The sequence below is a fragment of the Larus michahellis genome, chromosome Z (assembly GCF_964199755.1).
Source record: "Larus michahellis chromosome Z, bLarMic1.1, whole genome shotgun sequence".
Classification (NCBI taxonomy): Eukaryota; Metazoa; Chordata; class Aves; order Charadriiformes; family Laridae; genus Larus; species Larus michahellis.
The window spans coordinates 48,082,973-48,101,737 of NC_133930.1; positions in this window are offsets into that span (position 1 = coordinate 48,082,973).

Consider the following 18,765-nt stretch of genomic DNA (forward strand, 5'->3'; position numbering starts at 1 on the left):
GAAACCAGGAACCACGTGGAGAAGGCACCCACACTGAAAATGACTGGAGGGAACATTGCGGCTTCTTCTCAGTGTCTCTGACATAGGGTTTCACTGTCCCGGGAAAGTCTCTGCTAACACCCTGCAGAGCGCTGTGCCCAATATACAGAAACGTCTTGCGGTATCTCCTACAGGGAAAGTGCCAGGAGGAATTGTGGAGCTTGGTCTCAGTGTCTCTGAGAATTGCTCTGATTATCCGTGTGACCTCTTTGCTAAGACTCTCCAGAGAGCCGTCCTCAAAACCAACACACATCTTGACATATCTCCCACATTGATCGCAGTGTCTCCAGAAACGGCATTCAAGGAGCCAGGAACTTTTCTGCCCACACTCTCCGGGGACAGTTCCTTAAAACCAATATACATCCTGCTATATCTCCCACATGGAAAGTGCCAGGAGGGAAAAGTGGGGATTATGTTTAGACTTTCTCAGAACTGCTTCAAATCAACTAGATATCTTTGTGCTGTAAATCTCCCAACAGCCAAACGCAAAAGCAGCAAACATCTCGCTGTATGTCCCACATCCAAAGTGCCAAGAGAGAGCTTGCTCTCCCTGTCTTTGAGTACTGTTTTCAGTGTCCCGGTTACCTCTTTGCTAACATTCTCTTCAGAGCTGCAGTGAAACCAGGAACCATGTGGAGAAGGCACCCACACTGAAGGTGCCTGGAAGGAACATTGGGGCTTCTTCTCAGTGTCTCTGATGTCGGGTTTTACTGTCCCGGAAAAGTCTCTGCTAACACCCTGCAGAGCGCTGTGCCCAATATACAGAAACGTCTTGCGGTATCTCCTACAGGGAAAGTGCCAGGAGGGAATTGTCGATCTTGTTCTCAGTGTCTCTGAGAATTGCTCTGATTATCCGTGTGACCTTTTTGCTAAGACTCTCCAGAGAGCCGTCCTTAAAACCAACACACATCTTGACATATCTCCCTCATTGATCGCAGTGTCTCCAGGAACGGCATTCAAGGAGCCAGGAACTTTTCTGCCCACACTCTCCGGGGACAGTTCCTTAAAACCAATATACATCCTGCTATATCTCCCACATGGAAAATGCCAGGAGGGAGAAGTGGGGATTATGTTTAGACTTTCTCAGAACTGCTTCAAATCAACTAGATATCTTTGTGCTGTAAATCTCCCAACAGCCAAATGTAAAAGCAGCAAACATCTCGCTGTATGTCCCACATCCAAAGTGCCAAGAGAGAGCTTGCTCTCCCTGTCTTTGAGTACTGTTTTCACTGTCCCGGTTACCTCTTTGCTAACATTCTCTTCAGAGCTGCAGTGAAACCAGGAACCACGTGGAGAAGGCACCCACACTGAAGGTGCCTGGAAGGAACACTGGGGCTTCTTCTCAGTGTCTCTGACATAGGGTTTCACTGTCCCGGGAAAGTCTCTGCTAACACCCTGCAGAGCGCTGTGCCCAATATACAGAAACGTCTTGCGGTATCTCCTACAGGGAAAGTGCCAGGAGGGAATTGTCGATCTTGGTCTCAGTGTCTCTGAGAATTGCTCTGATTATCCGTGTGACCTTTTTGCTAAGACTCTCCAGAGAGCCGTCCTCAAAACCAACACACATCTTGACATATCTCCCTCATTGATCGCAGTGTCTCCAGGAACGGCATTCAAGGAGCCAGGAACTTTTCTGCCCACACTCTCCGGGGACAGTTCCTTAAAACCAATATACATCCTGCTATATCTCCCACATGGAAAATGCCAGGAGGGAGAAGTGGGGATTATGTTTAGACTTTCTCAGAACTGCTTCAAATCAACTAGATATCTTTGTGCTGTAAATCTACCAACAGCCAAACGCAAAAGCAGCAAACATCTCGCTGTATGTCCCACATCCAAAGTGCCAAGAGAGAGCTTGCTCTCCCTGTCTTTGAGTACTGTTTTCACTGTCCCGGTTACCTCTTTGCTAACATTCTCTTCAGAGCTGCAGTGAAACCAGGAACCACGTGGAGAAGGCACCCACACTGAAAATGACTGGAGGGAACATTGCGGCTTCTTCTCAGTGTCTCTGACATAGGGTTTCACTGTCCCGGGAAAGTCTCTGCTAACACCCTGCAGAGCGCTGTGCCCAATATACAGAAACGTCTTGCGGTATCTCCTACAGGGAAAGTGCCAGGAGGAATTGTGGACCTTGGTCTCAGTGTCTCTGAGAATTGCTCTGATTATCCGTGTGACCTCTTTGCTAAGACTCTCCAGAGAGCCGTCCTCAAAACCAACACACATCTTGACATATCTCCCACATTGATCGCAGTGTCTCCAGAAACGGCATTCAAGGAGCCAGGAACTTTTCTGCCCACACTCTCCGGGGACAGTTCCTTAAAACCAATATACATCCTGCTATATCTCCCACATGGAAAGTGCCAGGAGGGAGAAGTGGGGATTATGTTTAGACTTTCTCAGAACTGCTTCAAATCAACTAGATATCTTTGTGCTGTAAATCTCCCAACAGCCAAACGCAAAAGCAGCAAACATCTCGCTGTATGTCCCACATCCAAAGTGCCAAGAGAGAGCTTGCTCTCCCTGTCTTTGAGTACTGTTTTCAGTGTCCCGGTTACCTCTTTGCTAACATTCTCTTCAGAGCTGCAGTGAAACCAGGAACCATGTGGAGAAGGCACCCACACTGAAAATGACTGGAAGGAACACTGGGGCTTCTTCTCAGTGTCTCTGATGTCGGGTTTTACTGTCCCGGAAAAGTCTCTGCTAACACCCTGCAGAGCGCTGTGCCCAATATACAGAAACGTCTTGCGGTATCTCCTACAGGGAAAGTGCCAGGAGGGAATTGTCGATCTTGTTCTCAGTGTCTCTGAGAATTGCTCTGATTATCCGTGTGACCTTTTTGCTAAGACTCTCCAGAGAGCCGTCCTTAAAACCAACACACATCTTGACATATCTCCCACATTGATCGCAGTGTCTCCGGGAACGGCATTCAAGGAGCCAGGAACTTTTCTGCCCACACTCTCCGGGGACCGTTCCTTAAAACCAATATACATCCTGCTATATCTCCCACATGGAAAATGCCAGGAGGGAGAAGTGGGGATTATGTTTAGACTTTCTCAGAACTGCTTCAAATCAACTAGATATCTTTGTGCTGTAAATCTCCCAACAGCCAAATGTAAAAGCAGCAAACATCTCGCTGTATGTCCCACATCCAAAGTGCCAAGAGAGAGCTTGCTCTCCCTGTCTTTGAGTACTGTTTTCACTGTCCCGGTTACCTCTTTGCTAACATTCTCTTCAGAGCTGCAGTGAAACCAGGAACCACGTGGAGAAGGCACCCACACTGAAAATGACTGGAGGGAACATTGCGGCTTCTTCTCAGTGTCTCTGACATAGGGTTTCACTGTCCCGGGAAAGTCTCTGCTAACACCCTGCAGAGCGCTGTGCCCAATATACAGAAACGTCTTGCGGTATCTCCTACAGGGAAAGTGCCAGGAGGAATTGTCGAACTTGGTCTCAGTGTCTCTGAGAATTGCTCTGATTATCCGTGTGACCTCTTTGCTAAGACTCTCCAGAGAGCCGTCCTCAAAACCAACACACATCTTGACATATCTCCCACATTGATCGCAGTGTCTCCAGAAACGGCATTCAAGGAGCCAGGAACTTTTCTGCCCACACTCTCCGGGGACAGTTCCTTAAAACCAATATACATCCTGCTATATCTCCCACATGGAAAGTGCCAGGAGGGAAAAGTGGGGATTATGTTTAGACTTTCTCAGAACTGCTTCAAATCAACTAGATATCTTTGTGCTGTAAATCTCCCAACAGCCAAACGCAAAAGCAGCAAACATCTCGCTGTATGTCCCACATCCAAAGTGCCAAGAGAGAGCTTGCTCTCCCTGTCTTTGAGTACTGTTTTCAGTGTCCCGGTTACCTCTTTGCTAACATTCTCTTCAGAGCTGCAGTGAAACCAGGAACCACGTGGAGAAGGCACCCACACTGAAGGTGCCTGGAAGGAACATTGGGGCTTCTTCTCAGTGTCTCTGATGTCGGGTTTTACTGTCCCGGAAAAGTCTCTGCTAACACCCTGCAGAGCGCTGTGCCCAATATACAGAAACGTCTTGTGGTATCTCCTACAGGGAAAGTGCCAGGAGGGAATTGTCGATCTTGGTCTCAGTGTCTCTGAGAATTGCTCTGATTATCCGTGTGACCTTTTTGCTAAGACTCTCCAGAGAGCCGTCCTCAAAACCAACACACATCTTGACATATCTCCCTCATTGATCGCAGTGTCTCCAGGAACGGCATTCAAGGAGCCAGGAACTTTTCTGCCCACACTCTCCGGGGACAGTTCCTTAAAACCAATATACATCCTGCTATATCTCCCACATGGAAAATGCCAGGAGGGAGAAGTGGGGATTATGTTTAGACTTTCTCAGAACTGCTTCAAATCAACTAGATATCTTTGTGCTGTAAATCTACCAACAGCCAAACGCAAAAGCAGCAAACATCTCGCTGTATGTCCCACATCCAAAGTGCCAAGAGAGAGCTTGCTCTCCCTGTCTTTGAGTACTGTTTTCAGTGTCCCGGTTACCTCTTTGCTAACATTCTCTTCAGAGCTGCAGTGAAACCAGGAACCACGTGGAGAAGGCACCCACACTGAAAATGACTGGAGGGAACATTGCGGCTTCTTCTCAGTGTCTCTGACATAGGGTTTCACTGTCCCGGGAAAGTCTCTGCTAACACCCTGCAGAGCGCTGTGCCCAATATACAGAAACGTCTTGCGGTATCTCCTACAGGGAAAGTGCCAGGAGGAATTGTGGACCTTGGTCTCAGTGTCTCTGAGAATTGCTCTGATTATCCCTGTGACCTCTTTGCTAAGACTCTCCAGAGAGCCGTCCTCAAAACCAACACACATCTTGACATATCTCCCACATTGATCGCAGTGTCTCCAGAAACGGCATTCAAGGAGCCAGGAACTTTTCTGCCCACACTCTCCGGGGACAGTTCCTTAAAACCAATATACATCCTGCTATATCTCCCACATGGAAAGTGCCAGGAGGGAAAAGTGGGGATTATGTTTAGACTTTCTCAGAACTGCTTCAAATCAACTAGATATCTTTGTGCTGTAAATCTCCCAACAGCCAAACGCAAAAGCAGCAAACATCTCGCTGTATGTCCCACATCCAAAGTGCCAAGAGAGAGCTTGCTCTCCCTGTCTTTGAGTACTGTTTTCAGTGTCCCGGTTACCTCTTTGCTAACATTCTCTTCAGAGCTGCAGTGAAACCAGGAACCATGTGGAGAAGGCACCCACACTGAAAATGACTGGAAGGAACACTGGGGCTTCTTCTCAGTGTCTCTGATGTCGGGTTTTACTGTCCCGGGAAAGTCTCTGCTAACACCCTGCAGAGCGCTGTGCCCAATATACAGAAACGTCTTGCGGTATCTCCTACAGGGAAAGTGCCAGGAGGGAATTGTCGATCTTGTTCTCAGTGTCTCTGAGAATTGCTCTGATTATCCGTGTGACCTTTTTGCTAAGACTCTCCAGAGAGCCGTCCTTAAAACCAACACACATCTTGACATATCTCCCTCATTGATCGCAGTGTCTCCAGGAACGGCATTCAAGGAGCCAGGAACTTTTCTGCCCACACTCTCCGGGGACAGTTCCTTAAAACCAATATACATCCTGCTATATCTCCCACATGGAAAATGCCAGGAGGGAGAAGTGGGGATTATGTTTAGACTTTCTCAGAACTGCTTCAAATCAACTAGATATCTTTGTGCTGTACATCTCCCAACAGCCAAACGCAAAAGCAGCAAACATCTCGCTGCATGTCCCACATCGTAAGTGCCAAGAGAGAGCTTGCTCTCCCTGTCTTTGAGTACTGTTTTCACTGTCCCGGTTACCTCTTTGCTAACATTCTCTTCAGAGCTGCAGTGAAACCAGGAACCACGTGGAGAAGGCACCCACACTGAAAATGACTGGAGGGAACATTGCGGCTTCTTCTCAGTGTCTCTGACATAGGGTTTCACTGTCCCGGGAAAGTCTCTGCTAACACCCTGCAGAGCGCTGTGCCCAATATACAGAAACGTCTTGCGGTATCTCCTACAGGGAAAGTGCCAGGAGGAATTGTGGAGCTTGGTCTCAGTGTCTCTGAGAATTGCTCTGATTATCCGTGTGACCTCTTTGCTAAGACTCTCCAGAGAGACGTCCTCAAAACCAACACACATCTTGATATATCTCCCACATTGATCGCAGTGTCTCCAGAAACGGCATTCAAGGAGCCAGGAACTTTTCTGCCCACACTCTCCGGGGACAGTTCCTTAAAACCAATATACATCCTGCTATATCTCCCACATGGAAAGTGCCAGGAGGGAGAAGTGGGGATTATGTTTAGACTTTCTCAGAACTGCTTCAAATCAACTAGATATCTTTGTGCTGTAAATCTCCCAACAGCCAAACGCAAAAGCAGCAAACATCTCGCTGTATGTCCCACATCCAAAGTGCCAAGAGACTAATGTAGAGCTTGCTCTCCCTGTCTTTGAGTACTGTTTTCAGTGTCCCGGTTACCTCTTTGCTAACATTCTCTTCAGAGCTGCAGTGAAACCAGGAACCATGTGGAGAAGGCACCCACACTGAAAATGACTGGAAGGAACACTGGGGCTTCTTCTCAGTGTCTCTGATGTCGGGTTTTACTGTCCCGGAAAAGTCTCTGCTAACACCCTGCAGAGCGCTGTGCCCAATATACAGAAACGTCTTGCGGTATCTCCTACAGGGAAAGTGCCAGGAGGGAATTGTCGATCTTGTTCTCAGTGTCTCTGAGAATTGCTCTGATTATCCGTGTGACCTTTTTGCTAAGACTCTCCAGAGAGCCGTCCTTAAAACCAACACACATCTTGACATATCTCCCTCATTGATCGCAGTGTCTCCAGGAACGGCATTCAAGGAGCCAGGAACTTTTCTGCCCACACTCTCCGGGAACAGTTCCTTAAAACCAATATACATCCTGCTATATCTCCCACATGGAAAGTGCCAAGAGGGAAAAGTGGGGATTATGTTTAGACTTTCTCAGAACTGCTTCAAATCAACTAGATATCTTTGTGCTGTAAATCTCCCAACAGCCAAACGCAAAAGCAGCAAACATCTCGCTGTATGTCCCACATCCAAAGTGCCAAGAGAGAGCTTGCTCTCCCTGTCTTTGAGTACTGTTTTCACTGTCCCGGTTACCTCTTTGCTAACATTCTCTTCAGAGCTGCAGTGAAACCAGGAACCACGTGGAGAAGGCACCCACACTGAAAATGACTGGAGGGAACATTGCGGCTTCTTCTCAGTGTCTCTGACTTAGGGTTTCACTGTCCCGGGAAAGTCTCTGCTAACACCCTGCAGAGCGCTGTGCCCAATATACAGAAACGTCTTGCGGTATCTCCTACAGGGAAAGTGCCAGGAGGAATTGTGGAGCTTGGTCTCAGTGTCTCTGAGAATTGCTCTGATTATCCGTGTGACCTCTTTGCTAAGACTCTCCAGAGAGCCGTCCTCAAAACCAACACACATCTTGACATATCTCCCACATTGATCGCAGTGTCTCCAGAAACGGCATTCAAGGAGCCAGGAACTTTTCTGCCCACACTCTCCGGGGACAGTTCCTTAAAACCAATATACATCCTGCTATATCTCCCACATGGAAAATGCCAGGAGGGAGAAGTGGGGATTATGTTTAGACTTTCTCAGAACTGCTTCAAATCAACTAGATATCTTTGTGCTGTAAATCTCCCAACAGCCAAATGTAAAAGCAGCAAACATCTCGCTGTATGTCCCACATCCAAAGTGCCAAGAGAGAGCTTGCTCTCCCTGTCTTTGAGTACTGTTTTCACTGTCCCGGTTACCTCTTTGCTAACATTCTCTTCAGAGCTGCAGTGAAACCAGGAACCATGTGGAGAAGGCACCCACACTGAAAATGACTGGAAGGAACACTGGGGCTTCTTCTCAGTGTCTCTGATGTCGGGTTTTACTGTCCCGGAAAAGTCTCTGCTAACACCCTGCAGAGCGCTGTGCCCAATATACAGAAACGTCTTGCGGTATCTCCTACAGGGAAAGTGCCAGGAGGGAATTGTCGATCTTGTTCTCAGTGTCTCTGAGAATTGCTCTGATTATCCGTGTGAACTTTTTGCTAAGACTCTCCAGAGAGCCGTCCTTAAAACCAACACACATCTTGACATATCTCCCACATTGATCGCAGTGTCTCCGGGAACGGCATTCAAGGAGCCAGGAACTTTTCTGCCCACACTGTCCGGGGACAGTTCCTTAAAACCAATATACATCCTGCTATATCTCCCACATGGAAAATGCCAGGAGGGAGAAGTGGGGATTATGTTTAGACTTTCTCAGAACTGCTTCAAATCAACTAGATATCTTTGTGCTGTAAATCTACCAACAGCCAAATGTAAAAGCAGCAAACATCTCGCTGTATGTCCCACATCCAAAGTGCCAAGAGAGAGCTTGCTCTCCCTGTCTTTGAGTACTGTTTTCAGTGTCCCGGTTACCTCTTTGCTAACATTCTCTTCAGAGCTGCAGTGAAACCAGGAACCACGTGGAGAAGGCACCCACACTGAAAATGACTGGAGGTAACATTGGGGCTTCTTCTCAGTGTCTCTGACATAGGGTTTCACTGTCCCGGGAAAGTCTCTGCTAACACCCTGCAGAGCGCTGTGCCCAATATACAGAAACGTCTTGCGGTATCTCCTACAGGGAAAGTGCCAGGAGGAATTGTGGAGCTTGGTCTCAGTGTCTCTGAGAATTGCTCTGATTATCCGTGTGACCTCTTTGCTAAGACTCTCCAGAGAGCCGTCCTCAAAACCAACACACATCTTGACATATCTCCCACATTGATCGCAGTGTCTCCAGAAACGGCATTCAAGGAGCCAGGAACTTTTCTGCCCACACTCTCCGGGGACAGTTCCTTAAAACCAATATACATCCTGCTATATCTCCCACATGGAAAGTGCCAGGAGGGAAAAGTGGGGATTATGTTTAGACTTTCTCAGAACTGCTTCAAATCAACTAGATATCTTTGTGCTGTAAATCTCCCAACAGCCAAACGCAAAAGCAGCAAACATCTCGCTGTATGTCCCACATCCAAAGTGCCAAGAGAGAGCTTGCTCTCCCTGTCTTTGAGTACTGTTTTCAGTGTCCCGGTTACCTCTTTGCTAACATTCTCTTCAGAGCTGCAGTGAAACCAGGAACCATGTGGAGAAGGCACCCACACTGAAGGTGCCTGGAAGGAACATTGGGGCTTCTTCTCAGTGTCTCTGATGTCGGGTTTTACTGTCCCGGAAAAGTCTCTGCTAACACCCTGCAGAGCGCTGTGCCCAATATACAGAAACGTCTTGCGGTATCTCCTACAGGGAAAGTGCCAGGAGGGAATTGTCGATCTTGTTCTCAGTGTCTCTGAGAATTGCTCTGATTATCCGTGTGACCTTTTTGCTAAGACTCTCCAGAGAGCCGTCCTTAAAACCAACACACATCTTGACATATCTCCCTCATTGATCGCAGTGTCTCCAGGAACGGCATTCAAGGAGCCAGGAACTTTTCTGCCCACACTCTCCGGGGACAGTTCCTTAAAACCAATATACATCCTGCTATATCTCCCACATGGAAAATGCCAGGAGGGAGAAGTGGGGATTATGTTTAGACTTTCTCAGAACTGCTTCAAATCAACTAGATATCTTTGTGCTGTAAATCTACCAACAGCCAAACGCAAAAGCAGCAAACATCTCGCTGTATGTCCCACATCCAAAGTGCCAAGAGAGAGCTTGCTCTCCCTGTCTTTGAGTACTGTTTTCACTGTCCCGGTTACCTCTTTGCTAACATTCTCTTCAGAGCTGCAGTGAAACCAGGAACCACGTGGAGAAGGCACCCACACTGAAAATGACTGGAGGGAACATTGCGGCTTCTTCTCAGTGTCTCTGACATAGGGTTTCACTGTCCCGGGAAAGTCTCTGCTAACACCCTGCAGAGCGCTGTGCCCAATATACAGAAACGTCTTGCGGTATCTCCTACAGGGAAAGTGCCAGGAGGAATTGTGGAGCTTGGTCTCAGTGTCTCTGAGAATTGCTCTGATTATCCGTGTGACCTCTTTGCTAAGACTCTCCAGAGAGCCGTCCTCAAAACCAACACACATCTTGACATATCTCCCACATTGATCGCAGTGTCTCCAGAAACGGCATTCAAGGAGCCAGGAACTTTTCTGCCCACACTCTCCGGGGACAGTTCCTTAAAACCAATATACATCCTGCTATATCTCCCACATGGAAAGTGCCAGGAGGGAGAAGTGGGGATTATGTTTAGACTTTCTCAGAACTGCTTCAAATCAACTAGATATCTTTGTGCTGTAAATCTCCCAACAGCCAAACGCAAAAGCAGCAAACATCTCGCTGTATGTCCCACATCCAAAGTGCCAAGAGAGAGCTTGCTCTCCCTGTCTTTGAGTACTGTTTTCAGTGTCCCGGTTACCTCTTTGCTAACATTCTCTTCAGAGCTGCAGTGAAACCAGGAACCATGTGGAGAAGGCACCCACACTGAAGGTGCCTGGAAGGAACACTGGGGCTTCTTCTCAGTGTCTCTGATGTCGGGTTTTACTGTCCCGGAAAAGTCTCTGCTAACACCCTGCAGAGCGCTGTGCCCAATATACAGAAACGTCTTGCGGTATCTCCTACAGGGAAAGTGCCAGGAGGGAATTGTCGATCTTGGTCTCAGTGTCTCTGAGAATTGCTCTGATTATCCGTGTGACCTTTTTGCTAAGACTCTCCAGAGAGCCGTCCTTAAAACCAACACACATCTTGACATATCTCCCTCATTGATCGCAGTGTCTCCAGGAACGGCATTCAAGGAGCCAGGAACTTTTCTGCCCACACTCTCCGGGGACAGTTCCTTAAAACCAATATACATCCTGCTATATCTCCCACATGGAAAATGCCAGGAGGGAGAAGTGGGGATTATGTTTAGACTTTCTCAGAACTGCTTCAAATCAACTAGATATCTTTGTGCTGTAAATCTCCCAACAGCCAAACGCAAAAGCAGCAAACATCTCGCTGCATGTCCCACATCGTAAGTGCCAAGAGAGAGCTTGCTCTCCCTGTCTTTGAGTACTGTTTTCACTGTCCCGGTTACCTCTTTGCTAACATTCTCTTCAGAGCTGCAGTGAAACCAGGAACCACGTGGAGAAGGCACCCACACTGAAAATGACTGGAGGGAACATTGCGGCTTCTTCTCAGTGTCTCTGACATAGGGTTTCACTGTCCCGGGAAAGTCTCTGCTAACACCCTGCAGAGCGCTGTGCCCAATATACAGAAACGTCTTGCGGTATCTCCTACAGGGAAAGTGCCAGGAGGAATTGTGGAGCTTGGTCTCAGTGTCTCTGAGAATTGCTCTGATTATCCGTGTGACCTCTTTGCTAAGACTCTCCAGAGAGCCGTCCTCAAAACCAACACACATCTTGATATATCTCCCACATTGATCGCAGTGTCTCCAGAAACGGCATTCAAGGAGCCAGGAACTTTTCTGCCCACACTCTCCGGGGACAGTTCCTTAAAACCAATATACATCCTGCTATATCTCCCACATGGAAAGTGCCAGGAGGGAGAAGTGGGGATTATGTTTAGACTTTCTCAGAACTGCTTCAAATCAACTAGATATCTTTGTGCTGTAAATCTCCCAACAGCCAAACGCAAAAGCAGCAAACATCTCGCTGTATGTCCCACATCCAAAGTGCCAAGAGACTAATGTAGAGCTTGCTCTCCCTGTCTTTGAGTACTGTTTTCACTGTCCCGGTTACCTCTTTGCTAACATTCTCTTCAGAGCTGCAGTGAAACCAGGAACCATGTGGAGAAGGCACCCACACTGAAAATGACTGGAAGGAACACTGGGGCTTCTTCTCAGTGTCTCTGATGTCGGGTTTTACTGTCCCGGAAAAGTCTCTGCTAACACCCTGCAGAGCGCTGTGCCCAATATACAGAAACGTCTTGCGGTATCTCCTACAGGGAAAGTGCCAGGAGGGAATTGTCGATCTTGTTCTCAGTGTCTCTGAGAATTGCTCTGATTATCCGTGTGACCTTTTTGCTAAGACTCTCCAGAGAGCCGTCCTTAAAACCAACACACATCTTGACATATCTCCCTCATTGATCGCAGTGTCTCCAGGAACGGCATTCAAGGAGCCAGGAACTTTTCTGCCCACACTCTCCGGGGACAGTTCCTTAAAACCAATATACATCCTGCTATATCTCCCACATGGAAAATGCCAGGAGGGAGAAGTGGGGATTATGTTTAGACTTTCTCAGAACTGCTTCAAATCAACTAGATATCTTTGTGCTGTAAATCTCCCAACAGCCAAATGTAAAAGCAGCAAACATCTCGCTGTATGTCCCACATCCAAAGTGCCAAGAGAGAGCTTGCTCTCCCTGTCTTTGAGTACTGTTTTCACTGTCCCGGTTACCTCTTTGCTAACATTCTCTTCAGAGCTGCAGTGAAACCAGGAACCACGTGGAGAAGGCACCCACACTGAAGGTGCCTGGAAGGAACACTGGGGCTTCTTCTCAGTGTCTCTGACATAGGGTTTCACTGTCCCGGGAAAGTCTCTGCTAACACCCTGCAGAGCGCTGTGCCCAATATACAGAAACGTCTTGCAGTATCTCCTACAGGGAAAGTGCCAGGAGGGAATTGTCGATCTTGGTCTCAGTGTCTCTGAGAATTGCTCTGATTATCCGTGTGACCTTTTTGCTAAGACTCTCCAGAGAGCCGTCCTCAAAACCAACACACATCTTGACATATCTCCCACATTGATCGCAGTGTCTCCAGAAACGGCATTCAAGGAGCCAGGAACTTTTCTGCCCACACTCTCCGGGGACAGTTCCTTAAAACCAATATACATCCTGCTATATCTCCCACATGGAAAATGCCAGGAGGGAGAAGTGGGGATTATGTTTAGACTTTCTCAGAACTGCTTCAAATCAACTAGATATCTTTGTGCTGTAAATCTCCCAACAGCCAAACGCAAAAGCAGCAAACATCTCGCTGTATGTCCCACATCCAAAGTGCCAAGAGAGAGCTTGCTCTCCCTGTCTTTGAGTACTGTTTTCACTGTCCCGGTTACCTCTTTGCTAACATTCTCTTCAGAGCTGCAGTGAAACCAGGAACCACGTGGAGAAGGCACCCACACTGAAAATGACTGGAGGGAACATTGGGGCTTCTTCTCAGTGTCTCTGACATAGGGTTTCACTGTCCCGGGAAAGTCTCTGCTAACACCCTGCAGAGCGCTGTGCCCAATATACAGAAACGTCTTGCGGTATCTCCTACAGGGAAAGTGCCAGGAGGAATTGTGGAGCTTGGTCTCAGTGTCTCTGAGAATTGCTCTGATTATCCGTGTGACCTCTTTGCTAAGACTCTCCAGAGAGCCGTCCTCAAAACCAACACACATCTTGACATATCTCCCACATTGATCGCAGTGTCTCCAGAAACGGCATTCAAGGAGCCAGGAACTTTTCTGCCCACACTCTCCGGGGACAGTTCCTTAAAACCAATATACATCCTGCTATATCTCCCACATGGAAAGTGCCAGGAGGGAGAAGTGGGGATTATGTTTAGACTTTCTCAGAACTGCTTCAAATCAACTAGATATCTTTGTGCTGTAAATCTCCCAACAGCCAAACGCAAAAGCAGCAAACATCTCGCTGTATGTCCCACATCCAAAGTGCCAAGAGAGAGCTTGCTCTCCCTGTCTTTGAGTACTGTTTTCAGTGTCCCGGTTACCTCTTTGCTAACATTCTCTTCAGAGCTGCAGTGAAACCAGGAACCATGTGGAGAAGGCACCCACACTGAAAATGACTGGAAGGAACACTGGGGCTTCTTCTCAGTGTCTCTGATGTCGGGTTTTACTGTCCCGGGAAAGTCTCTGCTAACACCCTGCAGAGCGCTGTGCCCAATATACAGAAACGTCTTGCGGTATCTCCTACAGGGAAAGTGCCAGGAGGGAATTGTCGATCTTGGTCTCAGTGTCTCTGAGAATTGCTCTGATTATCCGTGTGACCTTTTTGCTAAGACTCTCCAGAGAGCCGTCCTTAAAACCAACACACATCTTGACATATCTCCCTCATTGATCGCAGTGTCTCCAGGAACGGCATTCAAGGAGCCAGGAACTTTTCTGCCCACACTCTCCGGGGACAGTTCCTTAAAACCAATATACATCCTGCTATATCTCCCACATGGAAAATGCCAGGAGGGAGAAGTGGGGATTATGTTTAGACTTTCTCAGAACTGCTTCAAATCAACTAGATATCTTTGTGCTGTAAATCTCCCAACAGCCAAACGCAAAAGCAGCAAACATCTCGCTGCATGTCCCACATCGTAAGTGCCAAGAGAGAGCTTGCTCTCCCTGTCTTTGAGTACTGTTTTCACTGTCCCGGTTACCTCTTTGCTAACATTCTCTTCAGAGCTGCAGTGAAACCAGGAACCACGTGGAGAAGGCACCCACACTGAAAATGACTGGAGGGAACATTGGGGCTTCTTCTCAGTGTCTCTGACATAGGGTTTCACTGTCCCGGGAAAGTCTCTGCTAACACCCTGCAGAGCGCTGTGCCCAATATACAGAAACGTCTTGCGGTATCTCCTACAGGGAAAGTGCCAGGAGGAATTGTCGATCTTGGTCTCAGTGTCTCTGAGAATTGCTCTGATTATCCGTGTGACCTCTTTGCTAAGACTCTCCAGAGAGCCGTCCTCAAAACCAACACACATCTTGACATATCTCCCACATTGATCGCAGTGTCTCCAGAAACGGCATTCAAGGAGCCAGGAACTTTTCTGCCCACACTCTCCGGGGACAGTTCCTTAAAACCAATATACATCCTGCTATATCTCCCACATGGAAAGTGCCAGGAGGGAGAAGTGGGGATTATGTTTAGACTTTCTCAGAACTGCTTCAAATCAACTAGATATCTTTGTGCTGTAAATCTCCCAACAGCCAAACGCAAAAGCAGCAAACATCTCGCTGTATGTCCCACATCCAAAGTGCCAAGAGAGAGCTTGCTCTCCCTGTCTTTGAGTACTGTTTTCAGTGTCCCGGTTACCTCTTTGCTAACATTCTCTTCAGAGCTGCAGTGAAACCAGGAACCATGTGGAGAAGGCACCCACACTGAAAATGACTGGAAGGAACACTGGGGCTTCTTCTCAGTGTCTCTGATGTCGGGTTTTACTGTCCCGGGAAAGTCTCTGCTAACACCCTGCAGAGCGCTGTGCCCAATATACAGAAACGTCTTGCGGTATCTCCTACAGGGAAAGTGCCAGGAGGGAATTGTCGATCTTGTTCTCAGTGTCTCTGAGAATTGCTCTGATTATCCGTGTGACCTTTTTGCTAAGACTCTCCAGAGAGCCGTCCTTAAAACCAACACACATCTTGACATATCTCCCTCATTGATCGCAGTGTCTCCAGGAACGGCATTCAAGGAGCCAGGAACTTTTCTGCCCACACTCTCCGGGGACAGTTCCTTAAAACCAATATACATCCTGCTATATCTCCCACATGGAAAATGCCAGGAGGGAGAAGTGGGGATTATGTTTAGACTTTCTCAGAACTGCTTCAAATCAACTAGATATCTTTGTGCTGTAAATCTCCCAACAGCCAAACGCAAAAGCAGCAAACATCTCGCTGTATGTCCCACATCCAAAGTGCCAAGAGAGAGCTTGCTCTCCCTGTCTTTGAGTACTGTTTTCACTGTCCCGGTTACCTCTTTGCTAACATTCTCTTCAGAGCTGCAGTGAAACCAGGAACCACGTGGAGAAGGCACCCACACTGAAAATGACTGGAGGGAACATTGGGGCTTCTTCTCAGTGTCTCTGACATAGGGTTTCACTGTCCCGGGAAAGTCTCTGCTAACACCCTGCAGAGCGCTGTGCCCAATATACAGAAACGTCTTGCGGTATCTCCTACAGGGAAAGTGCCAGGAGGAATTGTGGAGCTTGGTCTCAGTGTCTCTGAGAATTGCTCTGATTATCCGTGTGACCTCTTTGCTAAGACTCTCCAGAGAGCCGTCCTCAAAACCAACACACATCTTGATATATCTCCCACATTGATCGCAGTGTCTCCAGAAACGGCATTCAAGGAGCCAGGAACTTTTCTGCCCACACTCTCCGGGGACAGTTCCTTAAAACCAATATACATCCTGCTATATCTCCCACATGGAAAGTGCCAGGAGGGAGAAGTGGGGATTATGTTTAGACTTTCTCAGAACTGCTTCAAATCAACTAGATATCTTTGTGCGGTAAATCTCCCAACAGCCAAACGCAAAAGCAGCAAACATCTCGCTGTATGTCCCACATCCAAAGTGCCAAGAGACTAATGTAGAGCTTGCTCTCCCTGTCTTTGAGTACTGTTTTCACTGTCCCGGTTACCTCTTTGCTAACATTCTCTTCAGAGCTGCAGTGAAACCAGGAACCATGTGGAGAAGGCACCCACACTGAAAATGACTGGAAGGAACACTGGGGCTTCTTCTCAGTGTCTCTGATGTCGGGTTTTACTGTCCCGGAAAAGTCTCTGCTAACACCCTGCAGAGCGCTGTGCCCAATATACAGAAACGTCTTGCGGTATCTCCTACAGGGAAAGTGCCAGGAGGGAATTGTCGATCTTGTTCTCAGTGTCTCTGAGAATTGCTCTGATTATCCGTGTGACCTTTTTGCTAAGACTCTCCAGAGAGCCGTCCTTAAAACCAACACACATCTTGACATATCTCCCTCATTGATCGCAGTGTCTCCAGGAACGGCATTCAAGGAGCCAGGAACTTTTCTGCCCACACTCTCCGGGGACAGTTCCTTAAAACCAATATACATCCTGCTATATCTCCCACATGGAAAGTGCCAGGAGGGAGAAGTGGGGATTATGTTTAGACTTTCTCAGAACTGCTTCAAATCAACTAGATATCTTTGTGCTGTAAATCTCCCAACAGCCAAATGTAAAAGCAGCAAACATCTCGCTGTATGTCCCACATCCAAAGTGCCAAGAGAGAGCTTGCTCTCCCTGTCTTTGAGTACTGTTTTCACTGTCCCGGTTACCTCTTTGCTATCATTCTCTTCAGAGCTGCAGTGAAACCAGGAACCATGTGGAGAAGGCACCCACACTGAAAATGACTGGAGGGAACATTGCGGCTTCTTCTCAGTGTCTCTGACATAGGGTTTCACTGTCCCGGGAAAGTCTCTGCTAACACCCTGCAGAGCGCTGTGCCCAATATACAGAAACGTCTTGCGGTATCTCCTACAGGGAAAGTGCCAGGAGGAATTGTGGAGCTTGGTCTCAGTGTCTCTGAGAATTGCTCTGATTATCCGTGTGACCTTTTTGCTAAGACTCTCCAGAGAGCCGTCCTCAAAACCAACACACATCTTGACATATCTCCCACATTGATCGCAGTGTCTCCAGGAACGGCATTCAAGGAGCCAGGGACTTTTCTCCCTACACTGTCCATTGAGTTGTCCTCAAAACCAATATACATCCTGCTATATCTCCCACATGGAAAGTGCCAGGAGGGAGAAGTGGGGATTATGCTTAGACTTTCTCAGAACTGCTTCAAATCAACTAGATATCTTTGTGCTGTAAATCTCCCAACAGCCAAACGCAAAAGCAGCAAACATCTCGCTGTATGTCCCAGATCCAAATTGCCAAGAGAGAGCTTGCTCTCCCTGTCTTTGAGTACTGTTTTCACTGTCCCGGTTACCTCTTTGCTAACATTCTCTTCAGAGCTGCAGTGAAACCAGGAACCATGTGGAGAAGGCACCCACACTGAAAATGACTGGAGGGAACATTGCGGCTTCTTCTCAGTGTCTCTGACATAGGGTTTCACTGTCCCGGGAAAGTCTCTGCTAACACCCTGCAGAGCGCTGTGCCCAATATACAGAAACGTCTTGCGGTATCTCCTACAGGGAAAGTGCCAGGAGGAATTGTGGAGCTTGGTCTCAGTGTCTCTGAGAATTCCTCTGATTATCCCTGTGACCTCTTTGCTAAGACTCTCCAGAGAGCCGTCCTCAAAACCAACACACATCTTGACATATCTCCCTCATTGATCGCAGTGTCTCCAGAAACGGCATTCAAGGAGCCAGGAACTTTTCTGCCCACACTCTCCGGGGACAGTTCCTTAAAACCAATATACATCCTGCTATATCTCCCACATGGAAAGTGCCAGGAGGGAGAAGTGGGGATTATGTTTAGACTTTCTCAGAACTGCTTCAAATCAACTAGATATCTTTGTGCTGTAAATCTCCCAACAGCCAAACGCAAAAGCAGCAAACATCTCGCTGTATGTTCCACATCCAAAGTGCCAAGAGAGAGCTTGCTCTCCCTGTCTTTGAGTACTGTTTTCACTGTCCCGGTTACCTCTTTGCTAACATTCTCTTCAGAGCTGCAGTGAAACCAGGAACCATGTGGAGAAGGCACCCACACTGAAAATGACTGGAAGGAACACTGGGGCTTCTTCTCAGTGTCTCTGATGTCGGGTTTTACTGTCCCGGAAAAGTCTCTGCTAACACCCTGCAGAGCGCTGTGCCCAATATACAGAAACGTCTTGTGGTATCTCCTACAGGGAAAGTGCCAGGAGGGAATTGTCGATCTTGTTCTCAGTGTCTCTGAGAATTGCTCTGATTATCCGTGTGACCTTTTTGCTAAGACTCTCCAGAGAGCCGTCCTTAAAACCAACACACATCTTGACATATCTCCCACATTGATCGCAGTGTCTCCGGGAACGGCATTCAAGGAGCCAGGAACTTTT